We start from the raw sequence: 23,869 nt of genomic DNA on the forward strand, positions 1-23,869 counted from the left end.
TATTAAGAGTTAATAACTACTCTTAGTATTATATTAAGAGTTAATAATAATGCATCAATATTAGTTCAGCAATTTTAACAAATGTGCCACATTAATACGAGATATAAAGAACAAGGGAGGCTGTAGGGGTGTGAAGAGAGAGGAAGGGGATGTGGGAACTCCCTGTACTTTCCAATCAATTTTTCTATAAACCTAAAACCGCTTTTTAAAAAAAGTCTATTAATTGAATATATATACATGGATATAAATACATGCCCAAGAGGTTAAGTGATTTGCTCAAGGCCAAACAGCTCATCGTGGAGGAGGGAGGATTTGAACCCAGGGCTGCTGACTCTGAAGCCCAGACTCCCCGTGGTAGCAGCCCCAAACGGAGGGTCCCCTGTTTCTATCACCTTCCACATCTACGCCATCTACAGCATCTGTGTAACTGCAAACTGCACTTCAAAGGGCCGAGCTCAATATTTTGGTTGGTACCAGGACAGCGTGGGCACGGAGTGGGGCCAGGAACCTGGGGGAGGAAAAGGAAAAACCCCCCACGGCAGGTGCCAGGGCTGGGGGAGGGGAGGGCTGGCCTTCTCCAGCGGCCTGCACGGCTCGGGGGAAGGAGGTGAGTGTGCAGAAGAGGAAATGCTCCCCTTCTCCTTGGGGCTCCCCTTCTCCTTGGCATGGCCGCCCTCACCAGGCGTCGGCCCAGCCCAGCCCTGGGGCTGATGGTGTGAGGCTGAGCTCAGCCGCCAGCAGGCTGGGTGACTGCCCCAAGACTCTGGCCTCAGTTTTTCCTTCTGTATCGTGGGAGGGTTTCAACATCCTCCAGTGATCTCCAAGGGCCTTTCCAGCACTCAACTTCTAAAACCCTGAGCACCCTGCTCTCTCCTCATCCCCAGGAGCAAGGCAGAGAGGACCCACTCAAGGAGGACAGAAGGACAAACCTGTGGTCCCTTCCTGGTCTGACTGGGGAAGAGCCCCTCCCTTCCGCAGGATAATCACAGGGACTGACAGTCACCCTCCTGGGATGCAGTTCCAAACTTGGATGAAAGTGGCAGAAAGGCCTGTAACAAGGTGAGATGCCTGGTCATCCTGAGCCCCAGGCCAGGGCTCCCCTGCCCAAGACTCTCCACCATCTTTGACAGGGACCAAGGCAAAGGTGTGTCATGGCCTGGATAATCCACAAACAGTGATGACCCCAAACTTCACTCACAGTAAAACCCCAGGTGTGAAAAGCACAGAACCATGGTGACTTCTCCCCACAGGGCTTGAAGAACACAGCCTTGGAGAGTGACCAGGGCCTCTCTGTGGTGCTTCCTCACTGCTTCCTCCACCCCTGTTCCCAACCCAGGTGTGCCTGTGAAGCCACCTTAGCCCTGGAGCCCCTCTGCCTATCCTCAATGCCTGGCAAATTCTTACTCAGTTCAGCTCAGGTAGCCCCTCCTCCAGGAAGCCCTCCCTGACTGGGTCAGGGTCTCTTCTGGATCTCAAATCTCTGTGTTTCCTCAGGCCCCAGCACTGACCACTGCGTGAGGCTTCCTGGAAAGGGTGGGATCTGAGCAGAATTCAGAAATAAGGAAGACTGTGTGGCACAGAGGGGAGATCCAGGCTGCCACCATCTCACTGTACAGACTTGGGCAAGTTGCTCCACCTCTCTGGGCCTCAGAGAAGGCCCTAGATTCGGCAGAAAAGGTAGACCAAGGGCAGGAAGGATGGCTAAGTCACTGAGGCAGCTGCCAGGGGAGAGGCTGGGAGGGAGAAGGGTGGGAGGCCTCGAGGTGCAAGAGCAGGTGGGCCCTGCCGCCCAGGCCCCTCACACCTGCTTGCTCTCTGGGGAAACGTCAGTCAGTGGCCGAGGCTGGGGCTCAGCCGGAGCCCCAAAGAATACATCATGCCATAATTAGGGTCATTATTGATCTCTTTCCACGGTGATGCCAAGGCTTCCTGTTTACCCAACACTTCTGTCCTGGGAGACCTCCTCTTGTCCTTCCTCTCGGGAGGAGGCTGGTGGGCCTCAAGGCCGAGGCAGACCAGCCCTCCCCCGGAAGGCTTGCTTCAGCCCAGCTGGCGGGTTCTCCCGTCCTGTCACCTGTCCCAGCAACCCTCCCGACCCTCCTGTAGGAGCGTGGGAGCACTCTCTGCTGCTCCCAGGGGAAGGTGGCTTCCTCCTTGAACTGTGGCCTCATGGTACCATCGCTCCCGAACCGCATGTTCTTTAGCTAATTCAGTAGACATTTAAGAAGCCGCTGCCACGTGCCAGGCACTGCTCAGAGCTGAAAGGTGTTCTCAGGGAATCAGACGTGGACCTTCCTTTCAAGGAGACGACCTCACTGTAGCAACAGCAGCTCAACAATTATAATTGTATGCACAGTGCTTTACAGTTTACGCAGAGCCTCCACACACGCCATCTCATGGGAGCGTCACACCCACGCCACAGGTCAGTGCCAAGATCCCCATTATAGACACGGGGGAGCTGAGGCTGGCGGGGTCGGGACTGGCCCAGCACCAGGCTGAGAACCAGGCGTCCCCACCAGGTGTCTTCTGAGCCTCTCCCTCATGGAAGGCCTGGCAGGCTGACCTGCATGATTGCGGTTCATTTGGGGCCACAGGAACCAGCCTCGGGAGACTGCCCAGGGGCCTTGGGTTCTCCTGTCACAGAAAGGACCTCTCTTTCCCAGGTCAGGGGTACGAACTTGGGCTGAGTAGTCACCAAGAGTGACCTGGCCCTGCCCAGAGAGCAGAGCTTAGCATCTCAGAACCTAAAATCTCAGGCTGCAAATGCCCCAAACCGGAGTTTTAGACTTACCTCACCCAAGACTCGTACAATCATGGAATCCTGGAACCATCCAGCTGGGATCTTAGGACTATCCCTGGGCTTCAGACTATTAAGTCATAAAATGTCAGCAGCAGCAAAGTCCTGGAGGCATTCCATGCAGCCTCCCTTCCCGAGCCACGTACTTCCAGTGACAGCCCCTCCCTGGAGGGCTCAGCAGTTCCCCCAGGCCACAAGGACTGCAGGCAGGCCACCCTGAGTAGCTCCTGCTCCTCCCCCTCCCCCACTGGCACCCACACCTTCTCCCTGGAACAAGCAGTGCCAGCAAATGGCCCCAGGACCCCTGGTTGTGCCTCATCCTCTCCCCCTCAGCTGACATGGGCAGGCCCCTCCCAGGAGGCCAGTGATTCGGTCACAGGGACCAGGCTGGCTTTCTTCTGATGCCTCTCCCTGGGTTCCAGAGGTGGAGGGCATGGGGGTGGGGGAGTCACCAACTGAATGAGAGGGGAGGAGGAGGAGGAAGCAAACTTGTCTCTGCCCAGTTCTTGCCTCTGAAGGCATGGGGGCAATGATTTATTTCACTTATTTATGTAAACAGCAGAGTTCTTATGCAAATAGGCTTCCCATGCAGGTCCTGGGGATGGGAAGAGAAGCAAATCCTACCACTAAGGACTCTTTCTCTTCCTTCCTCCCCTTGACCCCTACCTCTCCAGCCTCCCCTCCCCGATCCCTCCTTGCACCAGTGTGCTCCAAGGACACCCAGTACCCAGCTTGCCCACCTCCAGTCTTTGCTCAGGCTGGGCCCCCTGCCAGGAAAGCCCTCCCCACACCCCAATCAAACTCTCACCTATCCTAACAAATGGACCCTGTGCAGAACTTGGTGTGAGTCCCCCCAGAAGCCCACTGCCTCCTCCCTTGGTGCTCACATCATCTGGCAGAGCTTTCGAGAACGATCACAGGCCCCAGTGCTCTGTAATTATCTGCTCCAGTGGCTCGCCCACCAGACTGAGAGCCTCCTCGCGTTCACACTTCTGATCCACTTGCCCAGGCTTTTCTGAAGACCCGCAATGTCTGTGGCCCTGCACCGGGTGATGGGGGACACAAGATACCCCAGGCCCTGTCCCCGCTAGAGGAGTCACTATGTAGAGGACCTATGCCCCCTGCACTGGGCCTGGCACCAAGGAAGTGCCCATTTATTTGTCAGTCAAAAAGCCAGTTAAATGCAAGAAGGACGGAAAGATAGAACAAATCAGCGCCTCTTAAACCACACAACTGCAGCATCACTTCTGAGCCTGGTCTGAATTCTGCCTCTGAATAATAATTAGCCTTTTCCCAATTTACAGAAAAAAAGTAAGTTACTAAAAAAAAGTCTCAAGTAGGTACTTTTCTCCCACAAATTTTTCTTAAACCTCTGATATTTGCTTGCACATTTCTGTACCAGATCTAGTGTAAGATGACCTGAGACTTAGCAAAGGAGACTAATGTCATCACTGTCACTAACATCGCTCCTCGCAGTACTCTGCAAAGAGCAGAGTCTCTCTGCTTCCAGGCATGTCTGAGAACCTGGGCCTGGACTTTTCTTCCTCCTTTCAATGTCCAGGTCTCCCTTTGGTGACCAAAGAAAACTGGCCCTGTTCGAGAGCAGGCGCTGGCTGGCCCACCTGGAAGGTTCATGCCAATTCCACGATTCAAGGCCTCCAATTCCGCCATTTGCCGCTCATTCCTCTGGCTGAAGCATCACTTTCTCTAGGATTCTCTCTTAAAATACAGATCTTCCTTGGAGTTGGGAGCCCATCAAACCCTCAAATTGGAGATGATGGAAACTTAGCTTATTACTGGCTCTAGAGAGGCAGTAAATCATAGGGGTTCTGAACGGGCCGGCCTGCCTGGCTTGAAACCAGCCCTACACTTAACTGAGAAAGTTTCTTAACGTCTCTGTTCCTCAGTGTCCTAAGTTACAAAGCAGGGATAATAACGGCACCGACTTCTTAGGCTGTCACAAGGATTAAATGAACAAATGCAATGTAAGGCCCTTAAACAAGTACCTGGTACGCTGCACTAAGCAAGAGACAACTCTACTCGGAGCTTCAGCTCTCCCTTGTCCATGAAATGGGACAATAATCCCTGCTCCTCCTGCCTTTTTTCATAAACTGTAGAGTGCTGTCCCCACGGAAGAGGCAGACATTAGAATCCAGTCAGCTGCTCTCCATCCCCATCTCTAACTCCTTTTTCCCTCCCTTCCTTTCTTTCTTCTTTACCTGGAAGAAGGTACCGGTGACTGTGAGCTGGATTCCTGGGGGTGTCCTGTCCACAAGGCAGTGATGTCACTTCACTGGGAGAGCTGAGGGGACAAGGGGACAAACCCAGTGAGATCATTCACCAGTCTATCCTGCCTTCTACCCTCCCAACTGACCCGTAGTGAGCCCCCAGCCCAGGCCCTCCCAGTGATGGGTCACTCATGGTCCCTGCTCCGGGCAAGCTGTGAAGCTGGTGGGTGAGCCGAGAGGACACGCGTGATCCAATGCTAGGCCGTGCAACCCATCACATGCAACCCCCCTCTACACATGATGCCCACAAACCAGCCCCGGCCCAAACCCAGACAACCTGCTCCCTGAACCACTCTTGCCCCCGCCAGGAACCACAGAAACAGGATCCAAAGCTTGGCCACCCTGAGGGCAGAGGCTCTTTCCTGCTGCCCAGGGACCTGCTTCTCTGAGGCAGCTGCCAAACCAGCTGTTCTAAAGCAGCCGCTGAGGGAGGGCCGGTGGGCCGGAGGCGGGATCTGGGGCACCGCAATTATGTGCCTGAGTTCTGACTCATGCACCGCCTCCCCCACCACCATCTTCTGCAGCCAGCGGGGCAGACCCCGTCCAGAAACTGGGAGAAGAGACAGTACGATCTGGCCATGGGGGGAGGAAGAAAGGGGAGGGGGCTTCAGGTCAGCACTGCAGGCTTCAGAAAATGCTGCCACCTTGCCTACTAGGGGACCCCGAGGCTGGCAGGGCCAGGGGCCTACCTAAGTCACACAGAGCCAAAGGTAGAGCCAGGGCTGGGACCCAGGTCTCCTGGTGCCCCGCAGACCCAAGGCAGTGGTGGCTCAGGCCTGGTGCCCAGCCCAGGCTGGCGCCAGTATGAGAACTCTCCCCAACCCAACTGACCCCAGAGCCACACACCAGCAAGAAACGTGCCAAGACTCAGCCTCAGACCAGAGGTGGACAGGGCTGGGCTCAGAGACAGTTTGGAAATGACATCAGCTACTGAGAGATGGGAACCTGGGGCACCTCCAGCCCTGCCTCTCTGCACCTCCTGTCCCCGGGTTTCTCACAGTGCCCTGAGGCACAGCACAGCACAGTTTACAGAACGTATTTATTTCCTCTACCTCCCACAATGATCCTAAGGCCTAAGTGGCAGAGGAAATATAAATAGACCAGGGCTTCTCAAACTTTAATGTGCATACAAATCACCTAAAGATCTTGTTAAAATGCAGTCTGACTCAGTAGGTCTAGACCAGGGCCTGAGAATCTGCATTTCTTCTTTTTTTTTGGTGGTTGTTTTGTTTTGTTTTTGAGAATCTGCATTTCTGACAAGCTCCCAAGTGATGCTGATGCTACAGGTCCATGGACCACAATCTGAGTAACAAGCACATAGTGGGAGCTGGAGCCAAACTACCCCAGTTAGAATCTTGGCAAGTTCTTACTGTGTGACCTTGGGTAAGTTATTTAACCTCTCTGTGCCTCAATCGCCTTATGTATAAAACAATAATAATAATAATAAAACATACCCCCAAGGGTTAGTGTTGGTATTATATTAGTTACTGTATGTAAAACATTGAAAGTGATTATTATTTCAAATTTTAAAATGGGGGCTCTGAGGGGTGGACACACCCAGCAAGGCGCAGAGCCAGAATTCAAGCCCAGATCTCTTAACGTAAATCCTGCTGCACGAAATGTCACAGCCATCAAGCCCTCCCCACATCAGAAAGACATGGATACTGAGGCCAGAGAGGGGCAGCGAACTGACACCAGAAAGTTGGTATCAGAAATAAAAGTCCATGACTCCAGCCCAGAGCTCTTGCCACCACCCCTCACTGCCCTGTCAGGAAGAGAAAGTGCCACACAGCCTCCCTGAGTGGTCTCAGCTGTGCTGTCAGCCCCATCTGGGCCAGCAGCTACCCTGGAAACCAGATGTGGGGATGGCTGGATGTGGAGGCCACCCCTGTCCCCACCCTGGCCTCTCTGGAGCCCCCGCCCACCAGGCTGGGGGAGGCAGAACTGATCACATCCTCCTTCCAGTCCCCACCTCCTACCTCCAGCCTGTGCCCACTGCCCGGTCTCAGGGTCACCCAGCTGGGGTCGCAGGCTGAGGGTGACATGCCTGGGTCTGGCTTCACCCCACCTTGGCTTCCCAGCACAGAGCCAGTGGGAGCCTGTGAGTCACTTGAGGGAAGTGCTGGGCCCCAGACAGGAAGTGGCTCTTCAAGCAGAAAGCCCCTGCTGGATGGCCCAGGGCCCTGGGGCAGGTGGCTGGGTGGTAGAAGCTGGTGAAGGAAGGGAGGCTAATTGGGACATAGCAACACTTATCCTGACTTCACCTGACACTCTGCAAAACCTGGCCTGAGGACCTTTCTGCTGCACACTGGCTGTGTGATCCTAGGTACATCAGTGCCCTCTCCGAGCTCCACTTTCCTCATCTGTAGGATCATGGCCTGTATAAAAGACTGCTATGGCAGTCCACAGTGAAATGCAGGATTAGAGCAAGTGAATATAGACTTTAAATGAATGAACAAATGTATATATGAATGAAATGAATGAGTGAATTATGACATCTAGATTTAAACTTTAGCTGTAGCGCAAGATCTATTATTTCTCAATTGTTAATTGTATGATAGAGATGTCCTCATCGGCAAGAAGACCTACCCCCTGGACCGCCCTTAGACAGGGAAAAGGAGCCACCACCCTGAGCTCCATACATCACAAACACAAACTCACAAATAAATTCATTAGAGAACACACAGGAGCCTCTGTCATGCCATATCCATGTGACCTATAACCCTAAACATCCGCTCTCCTAGCACTGCTCAGGCCCCAGTGAAACTCTTCTCCATCCCTCGAACTTGAAGAACAAATGGTGATTCTGTTCAGATGCCGTGTTGCTGCTTTCGTGGGGGCGGGGGTCATTTGAGAGGTTGTGGGGAGGTTGAGGGGGCAGAATGGCAAAAATGTGTAAAAGGGAGACAAACTAACTTGTCAAATCCTTTCTCTCCGACAGCAACGTGTGATGCTTCTTACATAACCAAGTATCTGTATCTCAGTATCGCTGAGCAACCTTTTTTTCCCCTGGGCATTTCTTCCTGTTCCAATAGTGGTTCTAAAAGTACTCATGAATTAGTGTAGTCTTCACAAAATATGCACATGGTGGCTGAAGAACATCTTAACAACTCATATTACTCAAATTAATATAACATGAAGTGTGACACTAATTCTTTAAATTGGCAACGAGCTGAACAATGAACATTAGTTTCATTTTTATAAAGTCTTCAAAAATATGGATTAATATTTCATCTCTATTTAATATTTTATTTTAAAATCTGATATTCATTGATTAGGATGTATATTGTTTCAAGTTTAATAGATAATTTTACGGAATAAAAAATTTTTGAAAATATAAACTTTCCTGCATTTATATTTACTTTGTATTTTTTTTTTTTTTTTGAGACAGAATCTCACTGTGTTGCCTGGGCTAGAGTGCCGTGGTGTCATCCTAGCTCACAGCAACCTCAAACTCCTGGGCTCAAGCGATCCTACTTCCTCAGCCTCCCGAGTAGCTGGGACTACAGGCATGTGCCACCATGCCCGGCTAATTTTTTCTATATATTTTTAGTTGTCCAGCTAATTTCTTTCTATTTTTTAGTAGAGACGGGGTCTCGCTCTTGCTCAGGCTGGTCTTGAACTCCTGAGCTCAAACAATCTGCCTGCCTCAGCCTCCCAGATTGCTGGGATTACAGGCGTGAGCCACCGCGCCCGGCCTACTTTATATTTTTGATGGACATATATTCAGATTCTATATACTTTAAATACAATTGCATTTTAGTTTTTATCCTTGAGATCACTGCCATCAGTAGAACACAAATGACATGAAAATATTGATTATAACAATACAATTAGTGATCTTGATAAAATAAATACAATAAAATACATTTTATGGAATAAATAATAATGAATTGTAAGTCTTATTATTCATCTGAACATCACTAGCCCAACAACAAAACATCCCGATATGTGCAATAATTAAATTCAGAACTTCTTGATATTTTGTCACTTGCAGTTATATAAAACTATAACTTTACACATGTATTTCAATTTACATTATGAAGATATATTTGTTAAGGTGGGAAAATCAAACCTATTTTATTTAATAGTCCCCTGGCTTGCTTTATAACCTTTAAATATCTGACAAAGATACAGCATCTCATTTGTATTTTTGCTCTGGGCTCTGAAATTTAGGGGTGGGCCTGTCTACTGCCCACCTCTCACATCTGTGGGGCCCAGGCCACCTGTGCTGGTCGCTTCACCTCTGGGAGCAGCAGCTGGTCTGACAAGCAGCCCCGCCTTCCCCAGAGTCCGTCCTTAGAAGTGCTCCACTCACAGAAGGGCGTATGCTTACGCCCCACGCAGGCAGTATTTCCAGAGCGGTACGCACTGGCATTCCCTCAGGGGCAGTGACCACGGCATGACTGGCCTCTCCCACAGACCCGGCGCCCCTTAAAATCCCTCCAACTCCACCACCATCTCACAGGGGAGCCAGGGTGCTGAGGGCCTTCCATCCCAGGCCCTTGTCACCGCCATTCTGCTGGGAAGGGAGCTGGCTGGGTTGAGAGAGCCCAGGAGCCTTTGCCGCAACAGGCTGGCAGCCGCCCGGCCATCAGGCTGGGGAATGGTCCTGGTGAGGGTAGCCTCACGACTATTTTTCTCCTTCTCTGCACCCCTACTCAGTCCCCTCCGGCACCCCTCCACTTGCCCCCTTACTCTGGACATACTGGTCCCCGTAACCCCCTTTGAACTAAGGCCACCAAAATGCACCCTTAGCCCCCTGACATCTGCCCACCGCCCTTCCTAGCATCTTCCACAGGAGCTTCCAGAGAGCAGGAAGCGGGTTCTGAAGAGGCGAGGGGTAGAGGAGAGAGCAGGAGATTGAGAGCCAGGAGACAGGGCTTAGTCCTGGCTCCGCCACTGGGAGGCAGGTCAGCATCTTCCTTTGTCATACGGGGACACTGCAGCCTGCCCAGAGCCCTCCTGGGGTGATGGGGAGGAGGATGCGGTGAGCGGATGTGGCAGGGCTTTGTAAACTGCATGGCGTGCAATGGATGTGATGGGGACTAAACCCCTTGCCTCTCTGCTTCCTGTTGGGCCTGGCGCAGGGCTCAGAGCCTGCTGCTCTAACACTGCCCACCACTTGCGAGGGCTGCCAGCCCTCCCCACGAGGCCAGGGCTTCTGTGTACGTTGCCTCACTCCTCTTGGCCTCCAATGCAGTAGGGATTCTACAGACGGCAAACAGAGGCTGGGGTAGGGAGGCGTCTCTTGGATGCACACTCTGACTCCCAAGCCAGTCCTGACGACCGTAGGTCCAGTCACCAACACCCGTTTCCTGAGCTCTCCTGTGTGCCCGCTGGACAGAAGGGGCTCCCTCAGAGAGGCCCCCAAGCTAACGGTGTAGACAGAGGCACCAAGCGCACCATGTAGACAAAGGAGAGGAAGTGGGAGGGCCTCATTGGTGGATCAAAGCTGCCTCCGGGCCTCACCCCAGCCTAGCACAGGGCTGGACCCACCACAGGCAGCAACAAATACCTAGGAGTGCACAAACTTGTTTCCCTGGCACCCACCGCCCCAGCCCAGCCACTTCCTGCCACCTCCTGGGCAGGGCGGGCTACAGACTTTTTGGACTACTTCCTCCTCTGGGACCACCACCCCATGTCCACCCTCACCCTTGGGGTCGGTGGGTTTTCTAGGCCTTGGGATAGGGCATGGCCTTACAAATGGACAGGACATTAAACCTGGTGAAAGCAGGACTGTACCCACCTGAGCACAGACCCTCTTATACAGTAGGTGCTTGATAAATGGGTGCCAGCCGAGCTAATGAGTTAACAGCCGTCGCTGACAGCTCTGGTGCCTGGCCAGGTTCATCCCAACCACTGGGGGCTTAGCACGGGTTCTGAATCGAAGAGGGGCCAGAGCAGAGCTGATAAAGGGTGAGTGGCTCTTGTAATCACCACGGGGCTGCGAGCAGGTCCTGGCCCTCTCATCTCTGTCCCTTTCCTGTGTAACAACAGGCAAATCACTTCACCTCTCTGGGCACTGGTGGCGTCAAGCAGGGATTAGCACCATGTTGAAATCACCTGATTTTAGGTGAGCACATACAAAACTTTGGTGAGTAACATGGGGCACTGAGGCTCAGGGAAGGGAGGTGATTTGGCCAAGGTCACACAGCAGGTGATGGAGTCTGGACTAGAACCCAGGCCCATCATGCTCTGCAGCGGGGGTGGACTCCAGAGGCCTGCGGGGGAGGCCAGATCTTGAGTGACATCTCACAGGGGACAGGAGAGGGGTTAGGGCAGGTGCCATCAGAGCCAACCCAGGCTGACATCACCCGTTAGAGTCACATAGTCAGAGTCCTAGCATTTGGCCACTACAGCCTGGAAGGACAACTTGTTTATTCTTTCCTGGGACACGCTGACCAGCACAAGTTCCCAAGTGATCCCCGAGCACCTTCTATAGAAAAAGCCCAGAAAAATGAACAGTGGTATGGGCTGGGAAGAAAAGCCACATTCAGTTCAGGTGGCGATGGGCCACACGGACCTCGATTTCCTCCTTGGTGTTGGATGCTCCCACAGCCTGACCCATCCCATGCTCTTCACTGACACCCGCTGGGCTGGGGAGGTCAGCCTGGCCTGGGGAGGGAGAACCGCGGCAGGGCACCAGGGATGCCTCTCGGGCTGGGCTTGACCCTGGCGGGGTTGGAGACGGTGCGGTGCCCAAAACCAACGGGCACACAATGGGGGCGGGGCCGGGCCAGCCTGGGAGCCGAGAGAGGAGGACCTGCGGCTGGAGGAGCAGAGGGGCACAGGGCAGCGCTAGAAGGTACTGCCCTGTGCTGACCACACAATGCTGGGGCCCCCTGCTGCACATCCCCTTTCTAATAGCTGTCACTTGCTGATGCCAGGTTCTGTGCAGTCAGCACCTCATATGATCCCCATGCTAATCCTTTGAGCAGACTGTCGTGCTCCACCCACATCCCCTGGGACCCCTTTACCATTTGGAGCCTGCCAGGTTGTGCGGTCTGTCCCAAGAGCCAGCACCTGGCTGTGTGGGAGTGGACTGCAGTGGGCTGTCCCAGAATCCCTTTGTCCACAGGCGCGGCCATCCCCCAAGGCAGCCCTTTACCAATGGCTGAGGGGCAGAGGTATAGATCCTCCAGCGTCCTTGCCTGGGGCCAACCCTAGGGTGTGACCTGCACTGTTCCCAGAGCTCCTCTGTCCCCTCTGTGGGACTTGGCTTGAAATTGCCTCTTGCTTCCCCTCCTTCTCTTTCTGCTTCTACTTTCTCTATTCCCGTAGCAGTTTTTTCCTGGAAAACTTCCTAATAAATCACTCTCACATGAATCCTGGTCTCAGGGTCTGTGTTAGGTCACCCAACCTCAGACACCTGTGAAGTAGGGGTCATTAATTTTCCCATTTCAGAGAATGGGAAGCTCAGAGACATAAAATTTACCATGAAAGATCCTCCATCTGAATCAAAACCACAATGAGATATCACTTATCTCCAGTGAGACTGGCCTTTATCAAAAAGTCCCAAAACAATAAATGTTGGCGTGGATGCAGACAGATAGGAACACTCATACACTGCTGGTGGGACTGCAAACTAGTGCAACCTCTGTGGAAAGCAATATGGAGATACCTTAAAGAGATACAAGTAGAAGTACCATTTGATCCAGCAATCCCATTACTGGGCATCTACCCAAAAGAACAAATGATACTCTATAAGAAAGACACCTGCACCCGAATGTTTATAGCAGCACAATTCACAATTGCAAAGATGTGGAAACAACCCAAGTGTCCATCAATACATGAGTGGATTAATAAAATGTGGTATATGTATACCATGGAGTACTATTCAGCTTTAAGAAACAATGGTGATACAGCACCTCTTGTATACTCCTGGATAGAGCTGGAATGCATTCTACTAAGTGAGGTATCCCAAGAATGGAAAAACAAGCACCACATGTACTCACCATCAAATTGGTATTAACTGATCAATACATAAGTGCATGTATAAGAATAACACCTATTGATGTCGGGCAGGGGGGAGGGGGGAGGAGGGGACGGGTATTTGCATACACAAAGAGAGCAATGGGCACCATCCAAGGGATGGGCACACTTGAAACTCGGACTTGGGGGGAGTGGGGAGGCAAGGGCAACATACATAACCTAAACATCTGTACCCCCATAATATGCTGAAATAAAAAAAAAAAGAAAAAAAATATCCTCCATCTGGCAGCCGCAGAACCCCTCTCCTTGTGCCCCACTCCTTCGTCCACTGCCAGCATCATCCGAGCCTCTTTATGCCCCAAATGCTGCTGTCCCCTCCTGTCCCCCCCCCCCCCATCTAGGCTAACTTTCCTTCCTTCCTTTTTTTTTTTTTTTTTACTGGAGGGAAAGGAGGAGAATCTGTGGATGACCCAAAGTGGATGACTAAGTCCTCAGAACTCTCCTTGGCTCAGACCCTGTTTTGGTCAACCCTTGCGAATCAGGGCGGGTCTGACACTCTGGGAATGCAGGGAGACTTCAAACCAGCTTCATGAAAACAAGTTGTAAAAACACTGGCCGCCACTCCTAGAGATAGGCTTGGCTCCATGCAGCAGGGTTGAACAAGTTCACCAGCAGGGAACACACAGCAGGAGAGACTGAGGCTAGACCCAAAGGAAAAACTTCCCAGTAATTGGGAGCTGGGCCCAGGGATGGGGTTGGGCTTGGCCTCTTTGGAAGCAGGCCATCCATGTCCTGACCTTCCCAGGCCTTTCTTGTTTGAAGCATCAATGAGGCAGCCTCGGTGAGCACTGAGGACAAAAACCGCAGAGACCAACCCCACCCAGCTTCGAGCTTCAACTCCTGATCTGGAATGTGGTTTACGAGGATGCTTGGAGTTTGTGGGGCCTCTGCCTCCTGGGATCCTCCTCACGCCCCAGTGTGGTGGCTGCCACTCTGCAGACCTGAAGACCACAGCCCTGGAGCCTGGCGGAGGTCAGGGCAGGATAAGGGCTGCCCACCCTAGCACCTCCTCCGCCCTCTGCCCTCCACGGCCAGCGCTCCCGCCCTGGCAGAGGACTACAGCAGGTGTCTACAGGTGACCGGCTCACCGCCCCTCCTCTGCCCGCATCTCCTCTCCAGTCGGCAGTGAACAGGCCTGAGTCTCACGCGGTTCATCCCCTCCACACCTTTCCAGCTAGCCTCCCTTTTTCTCCTTCCTTCTCATCCAAACTTACGACAGAGTTGTCCACACTCATGTCTCCTCTTTCCGCCTCCCGCCCACTGCTAAACCCACCGCCCCGTTCCCACTGAGTTCAACGGTGGCTTCCACGTGGGTAAATGCACTGAACACTTCTCAACCCTCAACTGACACTGGAGACTGCACCCTCCTTCTAAAAAGCCTTTTTCAACCTGCAACGCTTTTTTCAACTTGCCCTCACCTCACCGTTCCTTCCCTGGCTTCCCAGATGCCAAGTGCCCGGATGTTCAGCCCCGCCTCCCAGCCCCGGCTGGCTCCTCTCTCTGCCCCGCCTGAATGCTGCTGCTCTCTCTCCTGAGCCCTCTTCCCCTCCCTTGCCCTTCACACCTCCTTGGCGATATCACCCACTCCTGTGGCTTCAACCACCCCTCTCTGCCCGGACCAGGCTCAAGACCCAAGTACCCTATGACCCTCCGGCCATCTGCCCCCAGACACCCCACAGGAAGCTCACCCCCACGGTGGCCAGATGGGAGCTCATCACCTTCCCCTGAGCCTGCTCCTCCCCTTTTTGCTCACCTCAAGGTACCTCCATTCTCCTCTTCCCCCAGGCTTGGAAAATGAGAATTATCCCCCATCTCCCTCTTCCTCAAATCCCCAAATCCCATCTGACACCAAGGCCTGCGCTGTTCTCCACCTCCTTCCCCTCCTCTCCCACCAAACATCTCCGGAGTCTCAGCTCCAATTCCTCCCGCCCGAGGCCCTCCCTGACACTCCTGCAGACTCAGGTGTGCCTTCACCTGTTTTCATGTGCCCTGTACAGACGCCAGCCCAGCTGCCATGCCAGCATCCAGCTGCACAGCTCACTGCCCGGGCTGGCTCCGGCAGGCAGGGGCAATGTCTGATCTGACCCTGGGTCCCCAGCACCTGGCTCAAGCTTGGGTTGAGGGGCCCCTAGAGAGGTTTCTCAAATCTGGGAACTTGTATTTCTGCTGTATTTGCCCCAATGGTGAGGTCTGGCTCTTCCCTCACCCCACAGGCCCCTCAGAGCAAGGGCTGTCTCCTGGCTTGGCCTCTCCTGGCACTTAGCCCCTTCTGGTGACACCCTCACCTGCCTGCCATTTACAAGGAGATACCACATGGGGTCTGGAGAGAGCCAAAGGGGCCTGCCTCACACACGCACAAACACACACACAGGCAGGCATATGAACATACACAGAGCACACAGGCACAGGCAGACACGGTGACATAGGTGGACACACTGGCACAAGCACACTGGCTTATGAGGTACATATAGATGTACGAAGACAGGCCCACAGGGACGTGAGCATCCTGGAAACAGCATGGACCTGGGACACTGCAGAGTCGCCCAGCTCTGGGGGTACAGGTCGGCTTGGCCAGGGTTCTGGGCTGGCTCTTGTGGCTACAGCAACAGCCCCGGGATAGCCCATTCTGGTCCGTTTGGACCCTGAGGCTATAATCAGAGTGGGAAGGGGTGTTGCAGGAGGAGAAGATGAGGGGTACAGGGGCCATTTTCCTCAGACAGGATGGGGGCAGAGCAGAAGGCCACTGGGTGTCCTCTGGCCCTGCCAGCTGCTCCAGACCCCTATGCCAAGGCAGTCTCCTCCTACCTCCCCTGCAGTAGAGCCAATCTGAGCAGAGAAAGATGCCAAGGTTTGCAATACATTGGAAGGGGAGGGAAAGCAAGCCAGGGTGGGTATGCATATCATATTCAAAATGATGGAAATGACTCAGGGCAAACACCTGGGTGTGAGCTCATCTGCCCTGACCTCCCGCACTCCCCTAAGTGAAGTACCTCCCCAAGTCCTGCAGATTCCACCTCTGAAATGGCCTCCCCATTATGGCACCCCGGCCCCTCATATCACTGCCTGAGAAACAGGAAAGGACTCCCTGGAACCTACAAGATCAATCCCACCTGCAAAGCTTTTTTCAACTTGCCCTCAACTCACCTTTCTAATCCCCCCTCCTCACCTGTGGGAGCCCTGCCACCTGGAGCTAAGTCCCTGCTCTATGACTCCACTCTCCAGCTCCACACACCTTTGCATAGCTAATTCCTTCTGCATAGAATGCCTTTCTACTTGCCTCTGCTTGGTGAACTCCTATAGATCCCTCAATACCCAAATGGGAAATGCTGCTGTTCAGTGGATTGGCTTCCACACTAGCAGTCAGGTCCTAAAGTCAGCACATCATGAGTAAATTGCATTCGGTCAAAATCACTCTTGGCTATATATAGCTATCACTTATATACAATGCCTAGGCATTGTTCTAGACATTTCCTGTGTTTTGACTCATCTAACCCTCACAACTGTGGCATATTGTATTTCCAAAGACGTCTGTAGCAATATCTCCCATCTCACGTGTTCTTCTTTCAGTGTAACTCCAGCACCTTCCCATGGAGAGGTGGGGTCTGTGTCCCCTCAGCTTGAATCTGGCAGGACTTGGGAGTAATGGATGAAGTGACACTATAAGACTTCCCAGGCCAGGTCATCAAATGTGACACAGCTTCTGCCTCCTTCCCAGGGACACTCCTGCTGGATCCCTGAGCCACCATGGATCCGTGAGCCACTCTGATGCTCTGCGACTGCCTTGCTGTGGGAAAGCTCCAACAAGCCCACGGAGAGAAAGGAAGCACTCAGACCACACGGAGAGCAAGAGCAGCCCGGCCAAGCTCCAGCCGCCCCAGCTCCCTGCCATTCCTAGCCAACATCAGGACAGCCCGAGCCAGAGCCACTCAGCTGAGCCCATCTTAAGTTCCTGACCTACAGAACCATGAGATAATAAAATGACTATTCTTATATAAAGCCACTAAATTTGGGGGTGATTTGTTATATAACGATAGCAATTGGAACAACTATAAAGTATGAACTATCATTCTCCCTACTTTAGAGAAGAATCTGAGGCACAGAGAGGTTAAGCAATTTGCCCAAGGTCACAGAGGTAGTGACTGGCAGAGCCAGGATTTGAACCCAGGCAGTTTAGCCCCAGAATCCACACTATTCACTGCTATGCCATGTTAAGTGCCCCCAAGGTCTAGTTTGTCTCCCAGGCCGCAGCAGGCCTCCGGGAGTGGTTGCTGACTTAAAGGTTAAGGAAGGAATAAGCAAATGAATGACTGAGAGTGAACAAAAGCAGAGCGAGCTCCTAGGTGCAAGGCAAGGGCCCCCACTGTCCACAGCCCTGGGAGAAGTCAGGCCTTCAGAGGACTCTCCCGCGACGCTCATCTCCCTGCTCCCCGCCTCTCCAAGCCCTGAATGCAGCGGGATTAGACACAGGCCCCCGGATCCTGGGGACCTGGGTTTAATCCTGGCCAGTGACTGGCTGAACTTGGATGAGTCCCTGCCCCTCTCTGTGCACAGATGCTCTCCAGCTCCAATACTCCAAGACTCAGCAGGCGTGGAGCTGGCTTCGTGGACAGGTGTGCAGGTGAGCCAAGGATACGTGGGTCCTATAACCCACGCACAAAACGGATGTGTCCCCAGAGGGAAAGTGGATAAGGAGAATGGATCCCACCTACTACTCATGGTGGGTTTGCTGTGTGCCAGACATTTCCTCATAAACATTTCTACTCCTTGCAGGGGTCCTTGCAGCAACCCCACTAGGCACAGGGCAAGCAAGGAGAGTCTCAGGCTCACAGCCAAAGTGATGCTGGAAGCCAAGGTCCAACCAGGCCCATTCAACTTCAAAACTCCCACTCTTGTCACAACAGCCAAGAGGGGGAAGCAACCCAAGTGTCCATCAATGGGCGAAGGGACAGAGAAAATGTGGTACAGCCATACAATGGAGCAGTATTTAGCCCTAGAAGGGAAGGAAATCCTGTCACATGCCACAACGTGAATGAGCCATGAGGACGTTATACTGAGTGAAATAAGCCAGTCACAAAAAGACAAACACTGTATGATTCTACTTACATGAGGACCCAGAGTAGTCAAAGTCATAGAAATGGAAAGTAGCAGGGTAGTTACCAGGGGCTGGAGAAAGGGGGAAATGAGGAGTTGTTTGACAGGTATAGAGTTTCAGTTTTGCAAGATGAAAAAGCTCTGGAGATCTGTTGCGCAACAATAGTTAACATACTGAACTATATATTTAAAATGGTAAGATGGTAAATTTTATGTTTTTTAAGATAAAATAATAAAATTTTAAACAATACTCTCTTAAAGTAGAAGAGGGAGATTAGGAAGGGTATTAGGAAGGGGACTCCAGGAAGGCTTCACAGAAGAGGGGGCATTGAGTTGGGCAGGATGTGGCAAGCACAGACGGGGCGCTGCAGACAGAGGCTGCACCTTTGGCCCCTGCCTCCCTCCCAGGACCCAGCTCACTCCTTCCCCTACCTCACCCAGGCCCTCCAGATCTCTGCCCCAAAGCAGTGCCCCACAGGGGAACAGGTACTGCCTGGAAGAAGGGATTTCTTGAACACCTACTACGTGCTCCCAGGCCCACTTACTGCATGACCTTGAGCCAGTCCCTATCCTTCTGGGGCCCCAGCCTTCCTGGCTATACAATTGGAGAGTGACCCAGGATTCCCAGGTGTCCTTCCAGTTCTCACACTGGGAATAATCTCTGGGCGGGGGTGGGGAAGTGGGAGGCACCAGGGACCTGCAGAGAGGGGGGACCAGGACACTCCTTGGTCAAAAGACCAGAAATCTGGAGCTGCGGCCACGTGATCCTGCCCAAGCAGCCCTTGCCCACTCCACAGAAGGGGAATCTGAGACCCACGTAGGTTTGGTTAACTCAAACTCGACCAACATGGGCCTGCACCTGCTATATTTGTGATAGGGCCACAATTCCTCCCCAGCCCAGCATGGTTCCTCCTACTCCACGCTGCCAAAAGTGGAAAAGACGATAACAGAAGGTGAAGCATGATTCATTGCAGTCAGAGAGACAAATCCTCCGTGTCCAGGGCTCTCTCCAAGAATTCTGGCTCTCAGGAATCCCCACTTTCTCCCTGAGAAGGACGAGGTGGGACAGTCCTCCATTCCAGTCCCAGTTCTGCCAAGTATTATCTGGGCCTCAACGTCCTCATCTGCATTATGGGTAAGCACACCTCGCCCCGCCCCTCGTGAGGGTTAGAGGAGACAAGGGCTCAAAATGCTGAGTCCGGGGCCTGGCAGGTGCTCAGTACAAGGTCGCCATCACCAGTCCTCCCCTTTCAGACAAAGTCATTTTCATCAACCTGCTTGTGCCTCTCAAGGGCCGGTTTGTTTGTTTGCACTCTTCCCAGAAGAGATGTCCCCCCAGGAATGCTGGGTGATGCTCCCCAGCAGGCCCCAGGGAGGAGGAAGGAGGGAAGAGGGATGAGACTTACCTGATGGAAAAAGGAAAACTCATCATCACGTGGAAACGAGCGAGAATCCAGGGAAGCCCGGCGGCGGCCCTGGCACCCTCTCCACCTAGGAGGACCAGGGTGGCCCCAGATCCAGCTTAACAAGCTCCCTGGGGCCTGGCTGGGAGGCCTGATATGATCAGGCTGCTACTTAATTCACACAAAGCCTTCTATTCTTAGCTGGCAGGGCCTGGTCCTTCCCAGCTGTCCGTTAGCGCCACCCAGCCCAGGCACGCCATTACAGCGGTAGGGCCTGGCAGTCGGTCATGACAACTAGGACGTGGGGGACAGCCCTGGCCCACATGAGGGGCTGCCAAGTGAGCCCCCAGTTGCCAGAGTCTTCAGGAAGTCTGCAGAGGGGCCGCCTGGACCAGACCAAGATTTGGATCTGATGACCCTAAGGTCATCTCCAAGTCTGGATTTCATGTTGCCAAGATTCTATGGTTCCATGATCCAGTGCTGCCAAGATTTGGTTACAGAAAGAGTCCACAGTTCGGAGGACCAAGGTTCCAAGATGCTGGCAAGGACCAGACACTGGGCTCCAGTGTGTGCACCCCACTCCCTCACTTCTCCCTTCCCCAACCTCCCAGATGGCCGGCTGAGGTCCCCAGGCAGGGGAGTGGCACATACACCCTGGTGGCCTCGGCACTGAGGTCATCAGGGCTGCCCCAGCCCACCCTCAATCCGCTGGGGCAGGATTCCTGGGAACTTCTGGGCACTGCAGGAGGCATGGGAAAGGCAGAGAGGAAGGGCCAAAGCTGCCCTGGGGCCCACCAATGCCAGATGCCGCAGGGCAAGGTGTTCACAGGGCCAAATTCCTCCCATCCGACAGCCTGAGAGAGGCTGGACGACCTGCCCAAGGTCACAGGCTGCAAGGTGGAGAAGCCCAGGCCCACATGCTTCAGGGATCACTGTGCCCCTCACTGCTTTGCTTTAGGCCACGCTTCCTGGGACCACCTCTTCCAACATCCTCTTTTAGATGGGAAAACTGAGGCCCAGAGAGAAGAAGGTCAGGTGCCCAAGGTCACACAGGGAATTGGTGGCAGTGCCCCCCATTCCCAGTCTGGGAGGCACTGACTACCCCCATCCCCTGGCTGGGTCCCCACCATTGAGCCTCCTCCGGATTCCTCCTTTCCACCCGTCCAGATCCAGGGCTCCTAGAGCCAGGCTGTCTCCTGTGCCCTTAGTCCCCCGACACAGTGACTGCCCCTTGAGGTCATCTGAGAGACAAGGCAAGAATCAGGACATGGGATAGTAGGTCACAGCCTCATGCCCAACACTGGCCAGCTGAGCACACACACGGTCTGGGGAGGGCTGACCCTGCCATGTGTGGGGACACTCAGAGGCTAATTGACCAGCTGTCCTGTTAAGGAGAGCCAGTGAGGCTGAGCTGGCCACCACAGAGCCTGCCGGGCTAGGACAGGAGCCCCGCTCAGCCCCTCCCCCAGACTCCTGTAAGCCCCCGCTATATGTCAGTTGCTTTTTTTCCTCCAATAGTCATACAGATTATTCTTCGTGTGAACCTCACAACACCCCTGAAAGTTAGGTACCTGTTCCATCCATTTTACAGGGACAGGGAGGACTAGGATATCACCCAGGTCACCCAGCTAACATGACAGTCAGGACTCACACCCAGGGCTGCCTGGTTCCATGGCTTACCTGGTCCCACAGGGAAGGTCAACACACACCTGGGTGACTTAGAGGCTCTTTTGCTGGAGTCATAAGGTAGAAAAATGTGTCTAAACTACACTGACTATGTTGAGGAGCTTAACGAAATTTCCTCTTTCCTGCTTAGAAAGAGCATAGATCAAGTGTCTAAAAATGTCCAATTTCTTTGCTCTGGCTTGGCATTAGATCCTCGCTGCAAATTGGTGGCCTACCATGCACCTGGCACCCTACTGGGTGTGCCACCCACTGTGTTGTTTGATTTGATTTCACACCAGCCTTTTGGGGTTGGCCTTCTCATATTACAGGGGAGGCCAGCTGAGGCTCAGAGAGGCCTAGTTGCAAATTCAAGGTTGCACAGGGATGGAGCTGGGACAGGTGTGTGTGTTCCTGCTCAGCCTTTTTAGACCAGGGGAGAGTTGGAGGAGGGGTAAGTTGATGCTTATGTTCACTGGGTTCTTTTTCCAATGATCCTCTTAAGCTTGCATGATATCCCACAATATCCTTCCCACCTCCCCCACACCAATCCGAGTGGAGGGAGCATCTGTGATGTCTCTGGGTACCAGCCGCATCAGCTGTCTGCCCCCCACCCCCACACTGGTGGGGTCAGGACACCATCTGGGAGCTGCTCAGGAATAAGGACCGAGAGCAACCTCAGAACTCTTGGGGAAGGGATGCTGGGTACAGCCTAGCCTCTCACCCCAGCACCCCAGCAGGCTGGCTTTGACCAAGCACTCTGTGTGACAGGCTGTGAGCCTCCCAGAGTGGGTACCCCAGGCCCTGCAGAAATAAAGCAGTATCTACACCAGAGAGCTCAGTTACCCCGGCTGACACCTCCTGGCAACAAGAGGGAAGTGGAGGGGTGACTGTCTTGTTCTGTCCCTCAAGCCCTGTGCCCACCAGCCCCCTACCAGCTACCCAGGGACACAGGACACAGAGTGCCCTGCATGTGGGCAGGCCCTGTTAGCCCCTGACTGAGAGCACGACAGACAAGTTGGGGGCTGGGGGGAGGTTCCTGAAATGTGCTCCCCAATTCCCCAGAGACCAGGCCCCCACACTCCGCAGGCCTCTGGGTTGCAGCTGGGGAGGGGGCGGTATCTGGTCCCCGCCCGGCCCAGCAGTCAGGAGGGGCAGCACCACCTTTCTTCCTATTCAAACACAGCTAGACACGGGGCTGCAGACACACGGCCCGGCCTGCGTGTGCAACTTGTACATAATTCACAGGCTCCTACTGCCGTGGCCTGGATACACGTACCCGGCGGCAGCAGCCTGCGTGGAGAACAGTGAGCTGCCGCCAGGGAGCACTTCTTAAAAAGGAGGTGAGGGGGCCAAATACTTGGGGCAGGGGGTGCTAACAGAAATTAGACAAATAAATATCATCGACAACAAGAACCGTTTGTGTGGAGTCAGTTTAAAAAACGTGTTGACAAACTTTCTCTCATTGAATCTTCACCAAAGTCCAACGTGGAAGTTAGAAAACAGAGGCTCAAACCTGCCCGTTTTCACGTGGGGAAGAACTCCCTACCCCGCAGCAGCTGCAGCATGCGTGTGACCCTCGACCAGCCTGGCTCAACTCCGCCCCCCAATCACAGTCTGGGGCCTCGGAAGAGCCCTCCGTGGGGATACCAGGGAATTCTGTTCCGGGCTCAGGGGGCCGACTGGTAAGGAAGGAAGCCTGAGGGGCGAGTTCCACTGGCCACGAGCGGGCGTCCTCGCCTGGGTGCTCTGGCCCCTGCCCAGCTAGGGCAGCCCAGGCCCTCGTGGTGTGGGTGGGACAAGGAGAGAAGTGGTCAGGTCTCTCCCTGCACACACGCCAGAACCCCCCAGAGCCCCTCAGAGCAGGAGGGGATGTGCCAGGCGACCTCGCCTGACCACCAGTGTGAGGAACCCGAGGCCCACAGAGGGGAAGGACTTGTCTGAGGTCCCACCGCGGGAGAGTCCGGTCAGTCCACAAACACGTGCTGGGGAAACTGGGGTGAATGTGACAGGCTCTCAAGGCGCCCCCGGTTGGGTGGGCCCCTGCTCAGCTGGCGTCCAGCCCCTCGTGACCCGCCCGGCAGCCTCTCCTGGCCCGTCTCCCACCCACTTTTCCTCCCTCTGCTCCCATCTCACAGGCTCTTACAGTGTCCTGAAGACGCAGCCCCACACGTTGCCACCTTTGTACCCCTGCTCTGGCTGTTGCTCTTCCAGAATGCCCTTCCCAGCTGGCTGGAGCCTGCACCCCTACTCTCCCCATCTCCTTTGCAGAGCCTCACCCCCAAGCTTGGGCTGACGGGTCACGGGAGGCAGCGCCCGCCCGCCCTCCTCCTCCGCGCCTCCCGTGCTACATCTGTGCACCGCTCAGGGTTAACACCCCGGAATTGCCTCAGTCTGCCCCTCGGGACCTGGGGCAAAGTAGGCACCGCTCCACTGAATTGAGTGACTGTGTCACCCACCCACAACGATCCACAGCAATTAACAGATCACTTTTTCCTTTTAAGGCTTGTATTTCTCTTTCTTTTAAAAAACCTTGGTAGGCACGAGAGAATGAAATGGAGGCTTCTTAGTCAGACTTGTCTTGGCATTTCCAAGTGTCAGCTCTGTGCCCGGCACACAGGAGATGCCTGAGA

General features: G+C 53.8%; 1 protein-coding gene across 1 annotated transcript in view; it reads right to left on the minus strand.

Moving 5' to 3' along the window:
* GDPD5 (glycerophosphodiester phosphodiesterase domain containing 5) overlaps positions 1 to 23,869 on the minus strand; it is an 83,922-nt gene that overhangs the window by 47,012 nt on the left and 13,041 nt on the right. Inside the window, exon 2 of the mRNA XM_012645619.1 lies at positions 5,017 to 5,099. The gene's annotated coding sequence lies outside the window, so the exon portion shown is untranslated. The remainder of the gene's footprint in view (positions 1 to 5,016; positions 5,100 to 23,869) is intronic.

Source organism: Propithecus coquereli, unplaced genomic scaffold (genome assembly GCF_000956105.1).
Source record: "Propithecus coquereli isolate 6110/MARCELLA unplaced genomic scaffold, Pcoq_1.0 Scaffold235, whole genome shotgun sequence".
Lineage (NCBI taxonomy): Eukaryota > Metazoa > Chordata > Mammalia > Primates > Indriidae > Propithecus > Propithecus coquereli.